Here is an 8,218-nt window from a genome sequence, read left to right as displayed (position 1 = left end):
GTGGCCCTCGCACAGCCCCATTCACATTGGGGCTGCGGGCTCGCCGAGACGAGCAAGGCCTCGACATAGCACCTTACGTCACTCTACTCTCGGCAAAACAGCACATTCACCCTCAAAACTCCAAACGTCGAGCCCCTGCTCCCAGGCCAAAGGTGCCAGACCCAAAACGCGTGCCTGGCCTCAAACCTCCCTTGGTGGCCCTCGCACAGCCCATTCTCACATTGGGTTGCTGCGGGCTCGCCGAGACGAGCAAGGCCTCGACATAGCACCTTACGTCACTCTACCCTCGGCCAAAATCACCATTCACCCTCAAAACTCCAAACGTCGAGCCCCTGCTCCCAGGCCAAAGGTGCCAGACCCAAAACGCGTGCCTGGCCTCAAACCTCCCTTGGTGGCCCTCGCACAGCACCCTCACACTGGGGCTGCGGGCTCGCGAGACGAGCAAGGCCTCGACATAGCACCTTACGTCACTCTACCCTCGGCCAAAATCAGCACTCACCCTCAAAACTCCAAACGTCGAGCCCCTGCTCCCAGGCCAAAGGTGCCAGACCCAAAACGCGTGCCTGGCCTCAAACCTCCCTTGGTGGCCCTCGCACAGCACCACTCACATTGGGGCTGCGGGCTCCACTCTACTCTCGGCCAAAATCAGCATTCACCCTCAAAACTCCAAACGTCGAGCCCCTGCTCCCAGGCCAAAGGTGCCAGACCCAAAACGCGTGCCTGGCCTCAAACCTCCCTTGGTGGCCCTCGCACAGCCCCATCACATTGGGGCTGCGGGCTCGCCGAGACGAGCAAGGCCTCGACATAGCACCTTACGTCACTCTACTCTCGGCCAAAATCAGCATTCACCTCAAAACTCCAAACGTCGAGCCCCTGCTCCCAGGCCAAAGGTGCCAGACCCAAAACGCGTGCCTGGCCTCAAACCTCCCTTGGTGGCCCTCGCACAGCCCTTCACACTGGGGCTGCGGGCTCGCCGAGACGAGCAAGGCCTCGACATAGCACTTACGTCACTCTACCTCGGCCAAAATCAGCACTCACCCTCAAAACTCCAAACGTCGAGCCCCTGCTCCCAGGCCAAAGGTGCCAGACCCAAAACGCGTGCCTGGCCTCACATTGGGGCTGCGGGCTCGCCGAGACGAGCAAGGCCTCGACATAGCACCTTACGTCACTCTACCCTCGGCCAAAATCAGCATTCACCCTCAAAACTCCAAACGTCGAGCCCTGCTCCCAGGCCAAAGGTGCCAGACCCAAAACGCGTGCCTGGCCTCAAACCTCCCTTGGTGGCCCTCGCACAGCCCATTCATTGGGGCTGCGGGCTCGCCGAGACGAGCAAGGCTCGACATAGCACCTTACGTCACTCTACCCTCGGCAAAATCAGCACTCACCCTCAAAACTCCAAACGTCCGGGCCCTGCTCCCAGGCCAAAGGTGCCAGACCCAAAACGCGTGCCTGGCCTCAAACCTCCCTTGGTGGCCCTCGCACAGCCCCATTCACATTGGGGCTGCGGGCTCGCGAGACGAGCAAGGCCTCGACATAGCACCTTACGTCACTCTACTCTCGGCCAAAATCAGCATTCACCCTCAAAACTCTCAAACGTCGAGCCCCTGCTCCCAGGCCAAGGTGCCAGACCCAAACGCGTGCCTGGCCTCAAACCTCCTTGGTGGCCCTCGCACAGCCCCATTCACATTGGGGCTGCGCGGGCTCGCCGAGACGAGCAAGGCTGACATAGCACCTTACGTCACTCTACTCCTCGGCCAAAATCAGCATTCACCCTCAAAACTCCAAACGTCGAGCCCCTGCTCCCAGGCCAAAGGTGCCAGACCCAAAACGCGTGCCTGGCCTCAAACTCCCTTGGTGGCCCTCGCACAGCACCACTCACATTGGGGCTGCGGGCTCGCCGAGACGAGCAAGGCCTCGACATAGCACCTTACGTCACTCTACCTCGGCCAAAATCAGCATTCACCCTCAAAACTCCAACGTCGAGCCCTGCTCCAGGCCAAAGGTGCCAGACCCAAAACGCGTGCCTGGCCTCAAACCTCCCTTGGTGGCCCTCGCACAGCCCCATTCACTTGGGGCTGCGGGCTCGCCGAGAGAGAGCAAGGCTCGACATAGCACCTTACGTCACTCTACTCCTCGGCCAAAATCAGCACTCACCCTCAAAACTCCAAACGTCGAGCCCCTGCTCCCAGGCCAAAGGTGCCAGACCCAAAACGCGTGCCTGGCCTCAAACCTCCCTTGGTGGCCCTCGCACAGCCCATTCACATTGGGGCTGCGGGCTCGCCGAGACGAGCAAGGCCTCGACATAGCACCTTACGTCACTCTACTCTCGGCCAAAATCAGCACTCACCCTCAAAACTCCAAACGTCGAGCCCCTGCTCCCAGGCCAAAGGTGCCAGACCCAAAACGCGTGCCTGGCCTCAAACCTCCCTTGGTGGCCCTCGCACAGCCCCATTCACATTGGGGCTGCGGGCTCGCCGAGACGAGCAAGCCTCGACATAGCACCTTACGTCACTCTACCCTCGGCCAAAATCACATTCACCCTCAAAACTCCAAACGTCGAGCCCCTGCTCCCAGCCAAAGGTGCAGACCCAAAACGCGTGCCTGGCCTCAAACCTCCTTGGTGGCCCTCGCACAGCCCCATTACATTGGGGCTGCGGGCTCGCCGAGACGAGCAAGGCCTCGACATAGCACCTTACGTCACTCTACCCTCGGCCAAAATCACCATTCACCCTCAAAACTCAAAACGTCGAGCCCCTGCTCCCAGGCCAAAGGTGCCAGACCCAAAACGCGTGCCTGGCCTCAAACCTCCCTTGGTGGCCCTCGCACAGCCCCACTCACACTTGGGGCTGCGGGCTCGCCGAGACGAGCAAGGCCTCGACATAGCACCTTACGTCACTCTACCCTCGGCCAAAATCAGCACTCACCCTCAAAACTCCAAACGTCGAGCCCCTGCTCCAGGCCAAAGGTGCCAGACCCAAAACGCGTGCCTGGCCTCAAACCTCCTTGGTGGCCCTCGCACAGCCCCATTCACATTGGGGCTGCGGGCTCGCCGAGACGAGCAAGGCCTCGACATAGCACCTTACGTCACTCTACTCTCGGCCAAATCAGCATTCACCCTCAAAACTCCAACGTCGAGCCCCTGCTCCCAGGCCAAAGGTGCCAGACCCAAAACGCGTGCCTGGCCTCAAACCTCCCTTGGTGGCCCTCGCACAGCCCCATTCACATTGGGGCTGCGGGCTCGCCGAGACGAGCAAGGCCTCGACATAGCACCTTACGTCACTCTACTCTCGGCCAAAATCAGCATCACCCTCAAAACTCCAAACGTCGAGCCCCTGCTCCCAGGCCAAAGGTGCCAGACCCAAAACGCGTGCCTGGCCTCAAACCTCCCTTGGTGGCCCTCGCACAGCCCCATTCACACTGGGGGCTGCGGGCTCGCCGAGACGAGCAAGGCCTCGACATAGCACCTTACGTCACTCTACTCTCGGCCAAAATCAGCACTCACCCTCAAAACTCCAAACGTCGAGCCCCTGCTCCCAGGCCAAAGGTGCCAGACCCAAAACGCGTGCCTGGCCTCAAACCTCCCTTGGTGGCCCTCGCACAGCCCCACTGGGGCTGCGGGCTCGCCGAGACGAGCAAGGCCTCGACATAGCACCTTACGTCACTCTACTCTCGGCCAAAATCAGCATTCACCCTCAAAACTCCAAACGTCGAGCCCCTGCTCCCAGGCCAAAGGTGCCAGACCCAAAACGCGTGCCTGGCCTCAAACCTCCCTTGGTGGCCCTCGCACAGCACCATTCACATTGGGCTGCGGGCTCGCCGAGACGAGCAAGCCTCGACATAGCACCTTACGTCACTCTACTCTCGGCCAAAATCAGCACTCACCCTCAAAACTCCAAACGTCGAGCCCCTGCTCCCAGGCCAAAGGTGCCAGACCCAAAACGCGTGCCTGGCCTCAAACCTCCCTTGGTGGCCCTCGCACAGCCCCATTCACATTGGGGCTGCGGGCTCGCCGAGACGAGCAAGGCCTCGACATAGCACCTTACGTCACTCTACTCTCGGCCAAAATCAGCACTCACCCTCAAAACTCCAAACGTCGAGCCCCTGCTCCCAGGCCAAAGGTGCCAGACCCAAAACGCGTGCCTGGCCTCAAACCTCCCTTGGTGGCCCTCGCACAGCCCCATTCACATTGGGGCTGCGGGCTCGCCGAGACGAGCAAGGCCTCGACATAGCACCTTACGTCACTCTACTCTCGGCCAAAATCAGCATTCACCCTCAAAACTCCAAACGTCGAGCCCCTGCTCCCAGGCCAAAGGTGCCAGACCCAAAACGCGTGCCTGGCCTCAAACCTCCCTTGGTGGCCCTCGCACAGCCCCATTCACATTGGGGCTGCGGGCTCGCCGAGACGAGCAAGGCCTCGACATAGCACCTTACGTCACTCTACTCTCGGCCAAAATCAGCATTCACCTCAAAACTCCAAACGTCGAGCCCCTGCTCCCAGGCCAAAGGTGCCAGACCCAAAACGCGTGCCTGGCCTCAAACCTCCCTTGGTGGCCCTCGCACAGCCCCATTCACACTGGGGCTGCGGGCTCGCCGAGACGAGCAAAGCCTCGACATAGCACCTTACGTCACTCTACCCTCGGCCAAAATCAGCATTCACCCTCAAAACTCCAAACGTCGAGCCCCTGCTCCCAGGCCAAAGGTGCCAGACCCAAAACGCGTGCCTGGCCTCAAACCTCCCTTGGTGGCCCTCGCACAGCCCCATTCACATTGGGGCTGCGGGCTCGCCGAGACGAGCAAGGCCTCGACATAGCACCTTACGTCACTCTACTCTCGGCCAAAATCAGCATTCACCCTCAAAACTCCAAACGTCGAGCCCCTGCTCCCAGGCCAAAGGTGCCAGACCCAAAACGCGTGCCTGGCCTCAAACCTCCCTTGGTGGCCCTCGCACAGCCCCATTCACATTGGGGCTGCGGGCTCGCCGAGACGAGCAAGGCCTCGACATAGCACCTTACGTCACTCTACTCTCGGCCAAAATCAGCATTCACCCTCAAAACTCCAAAGGTCGAGCCCCTGCTCCCAGGCCAAAGGTGCCAGACCCAAAACGCGTGCCTGGCCTCAAACCTCCCTTGGTGGCCCTCGCACAGCCCCATTCACATTGGGGCTGCGGGCTCGCCGAGACGAGCAAGGCCTCGACATAGCACCTTACGTCACTCTACCCTCGGCCAAAATCAGCACTCACCCTCAAAACTCCAAACGTCGAGCCCCTGCTCCCAGGCCAAAGGTGCCAGACCCAAAACGCGTGCCTGGCCTCAAACCTCCCTTGGTGGCCCTCGCACAGCCCATTCACATTGGGGCTGCGGGCTCGCCGAGACGAGCAAGGCCTCGACATAGCACCTTACGTCACTCTACCCTCGGCCAAAATCACCATTCACCCTCAAAACTCCAAACGTCGAGCCCCTGCTCCCAGGCCAAAGGTGCCAGACCCAAAACGCGTGCCTGGCCTCAAACCTCCCTTGGTGGCCCTCGCACAGCCCCATTCACATTGGGGCTGCGGGCTCGCCGAGACGAGCAAGGCCTCGACATAGCACCTTACGTCACTCTACCCTCGGCCAAAATCACCATTCACCCTCAAAACTCCAAACGTCGAGCCCCTGCTCCCAGGCCAAAGGTGCCAGACCCAAAACGCGTGCCTGGCCTCAAACCTCCCTTGGTGGCCCTCGCACAGCACCATTCACACTGGGGCTGCGGGCTCGCCGAGACGAGCAAGGCCTCGACATAGCACCTTACGTCACTCTACCCTCGGCCAAAATCAGCACTCACCCTCAAAACTCCAAACGTCGAGCCCCTGCTCCCAGGCCAAAGGTGCCAGACCCAAAACGCGTGCCTGGCCTCAAACCTCCCTTGCTGGCCCTCGCACAGCCCCATTCACATTGGGGCTGCGGGCTCGCCGAGACGAGCAAGGCCTCGACATAGCACCTTACGTCACTCTACTCTCGGCCAAAATCAGCACTCACCCTCAAAACTCCAAACGTCGAGCCCCTGCTCCCAGGCCAAAGGTGCCAGACCCAAAACGCGTGCCTGGCCTCAAACCTCCCTTGGTGGCCCTCGCACAGCCCCATTCACATTGGGGCTGCGGGCTCGCCGAGACGAGCAAGGCCTCGACATAGCACCTTACGTCACTCTACCCTCGGCCAAAATCAGCACTCACCCTCAAAACTCCAAACGTCGAGCCCCTGCTCCCAGGCCAAAGGTGCCAGACCCAAAACGCGTGCCTGGCCTCAAACCTCCCTTGGTGGCCCTCGCACAGCACCACTCACATTGGGGCTGCGGGCTCGCCGAGACGAGCAAGGCCTCGACATAGCACCTTACGTCACTCTACCCTCGGCCAAAATCAGCACTCACCCTCAAAACTCCAAACGTCGAGCCCCTGCTCCCAGGCCAAAGGTGCCAGACCCAAAACGCGTGCCTGGCCTCAAACCTCCCTTGGTGGCCCTCGCACAGCCCCATTCACATTGGGGCTGCGGGCTCGCCGAGACGAGCAAGGCCTCGACATAGCACCTTACGTCACTCTACCCTCGGCCAAAATCAGCATTCACCCTCAAAACTCCAAACGTCGAGCCCCTGCTCCCAGGCCAAAGGTGCCAGACCCAAAACGCGTGCCTGGCCTCAAACCTCCCTTGGTGGCCCTCGCACAGCCCCACTCACATTGGGGCTGCGGGCTCGCCGAGACGAGCAAGGCCTCGACATAGCACCTTACGTCACTCTACCCTCGGCCAAAATCAGCATTCACCCTCAAAACTCCAAACGTCGAGCCCCTGCTCCCAGGCCAAAGGTGCCAGACCCAAAACGCGTGCCTGGCCTCAAACCTCCCTTGGTGGCCCTCGCACAGCCCCATTCACACTGGGGCTGCGGGCTCGCCGAGACGAGCAAGGCCTCGACATAGCACCTTACGTCACTCTACCCTCGGCCAAAATCACCATTCACCCTCAAAACTCCAAACGTCGAGCCCCTGCTCCCAGGCCAAAGGTGCCAGACCCAAAACGCGTGCCTGGCCTCAAACCTCCCTTGGTGGCCCTCGCACAGCCCCATTCACATTGGGGCTGCGGGCTCGCCGAGACGAGCAAGGCCTCGACATAGCACCTTACGTCACTCTACCCTCGGCCAAAATCAGCACTCACCCTCAAAACTCCAAACGTCGAGCCCCTGCTCCCAGGCCAAAGGTGCCAGACCCAAAACGCGTGCCTGGCCTCAAACCTCCCTTGGTGGCCCTCGCACAGCCCCATTCACATTGGGGCTGCGGGCTCGCCGAGACGAGCAAGGCCTCGACATAGCACCTTACGTCACTCTACCCTCGGCCAAAATCAGCACTCACCCTCAAAACTCCAAACGTCGAGCCCCTGCTCCCAGGCCAAAGGTGCCAGACCCAAAACGCGTGCCTGGCCTCAAACCTCCCTTGGTGGCCCTCGCACAGCCCCATTCACATTGGGGCTGCGGGCTCGCCGAGACGAGCAAGGCCTCGACATAGCACCTTACGTCACTCTACCCTCGGCCAAAATCAGCACTCACCCTCAAAACTCCAAACGTCGAGCCCCTGCTCCCAGGCCAAAGGTGCCAGACCCAAAACGCGTGCCTGGCCTCAAACCTCCCTTGGTGGCCCTCGCACAGCCCCATTCACATTGGGGCTGCGGGCTCGCCGAGACGAGCAAGGCCTCGACATAGCACCTTACGTCACTCTACCCTCGGCCAAAATCACCATTCACCCTCAAAACTCCAAACGTCGAGCCCCTGCTCCCAGGCCAAAGGTGCCAGACCCAAAACGCGTGCCTGGCCTCAAACCTCCCTTGGTGGCCCTCGCACAGCCCCATTCACATTGGGGCTGCGGGCTCGCCGAGACGAGCAAGGCCTCGACATAGCACCTTACGTCACTCTACCCTCGGCCAAAATCAGCATCACCCTCAAAACTCCAAACGTCGAGCCCCTGCTCCCAGGCCAAAGGTGCCAGACCCAAAACGCGTGCCTGGCCTCAAACCTCCCTTGGTGGCCCTCGCACAGCCCCATTCACACTGGGGCTGCGGGCTCGCCGAGACGAGCAAGGCCTCGACATAGCACCTTACGTCACTCTACCCTCGGCCAAAATCAGCATTCACCCTCAAAACTCCAAACGTCGAGCCCCTGCTCCCAGGCCAAAGGTGCCAGACCCAAAACGCGTGCCTGGCCT

This window comes from Grus americana, chromosome 32 (genome assembly GCF_028858705.1).
Source record: "Grus americana isolate bGruAme1 chromosome 32, bGruAme1.mat, whole genome shotgun sequence".
Taxonomy (NCBI): Eukaryota; Metazoa; Chordata; class Aves; order Gruiformes; family Gruidae; genus Grus; species Grus americana.
This window is presented reverse-complemented; position numbering follows the sequence as displayed.